The sequence below is a fragment of the Aplysia californica genome, unplaced genomic scaffold, assembly GCF_000002075.1.
Source record: "Aplysia californica isolate F4 #8 unplaced genomic scaffold, AplCal3.0 scaffold00592, whole genome shotgun sequence".
NCBI lineage: Eukaryota > Metazoa > Mollusca > Gastropoda > Aplysiida > Aplysiidae > Aplysia > Aplysia californica.
In genome coordinates this window covers 265730-267244 of record NW_004797862.1, presented here as the reverse complement: position 1 = coordinate 267244, position 1515 = coordinate 265730, and positions in this window count along the sequence as shown.

Below are 1515 nucleotides of genomic sequence, written 5' to 3'. Positions count from 1 at the left end.
CCACACAAACACAAACACACACATACACACACACACAAAGTGGTACAAACTTACATATAAAGGGTCACAATAAGCAGCAGTATCACTATGATCCAGACAGGAACCGCCAAACCGAAAACCTCCATCTTCCTCGTTCTCCTGTCGTTCACACTATAGTTTTGTAGGCTTCTCTAGGATAATAATTATATAACCTATTAAAATATAATAAACGTTATATAACGTATTCAAAGATAATAAATTGTCCTATTAAATTAAACTTTGCAGTGTCCACAGTCTTGATTGCTTACACTCACTCACGGTGCAGCCTATCGTATTTTAGATCTAAGTGATGATTTCAATAGAAATAGAAGCGTCATGTAATCTTGGATTAACATCTGTAAAAGAATGAGAAAAAGAAACAGTTATAACATAACAATAATAATATGTGAGGTGTGTTGACAAAATGAGTTACTTTTCGCAGTCTACAAATGGAGATATTGTCCAAAAATTGACACTAGGGTCAAATGTGTAGAATTTCTATTGATGCCATATTCTTAATAACTAAGACATGCCTTTTATTATCTCATCAATTATATACATTGTCAAAACCTCACGATTTATTCGTGATGTATCTATTTCCATAGGAATCTAATCCGGGGAGTAACTTAGTTTGTCAGCACGCTTCACATATATATAACAATACTGTTTTATTGCGATCTTGGACAAATTTGTATGCTGAGCTCATCTTCCTTTGAATCTAAATCTACTGCCGATATTCCTGGAAAAACTTGCACGAGCTCATCTTAATCTAAATTTCTAAATCCTCTGCCGATATTCTTAAGAGGAGCAATGAAATTCTTCAAACAAGATGAATAAAAACAACCGAACCTAAGGAAGCATGCCAGTTTGTCACAGGCCCAGTTTGTCACAGGCCCAGTTTGTCACAGGCCCAGTTTGTCACAGGCCAACCCCTTCTCGACTGTGCTCTGCATGATAGAAGTTATCACTGACACTCTCAAAAATAGTAAATAAATGATTGATTGATTATAGTGTACTTTGCTTTGATTTGCATACAAAAGAAGAAGAAATATTGAACAACACAAGCTGGATTGCCACTTTAGAGGGACTGTCTCTACACCACCAATTTGAAGGAGGAGAATATAATTAAAAAACTTAAGGTACAACGACAGTGTAAAAGTGCTGTAATTATGACTGTCATCGATACTCAAATAAACACTTAAATGGAATTTTGACAAACTGGGTCTGTGACAAACTGGGCAGCCCCGAACCAATTGAGAGAGAGAGAGAGAGAGAGAGAGAGAGAGAGAGAGAGAGAGAGAGAGAGAGAGAGAGAGAGAGAGAGAGAGAGAGAGAGAGAGAGAGAGAGAGGGAATCTCGTACAGTGTAAGATTAGCCAACTAAGCCAACTCGTAGTAGTTTTACTATTTAATTTGGCAGGTCACAACTTCGCCTTTTGGTCCGTTGGATCAAGACTGGTTAACGAGACGCAGAAAATAAAAATGCCTTTTATCAGAT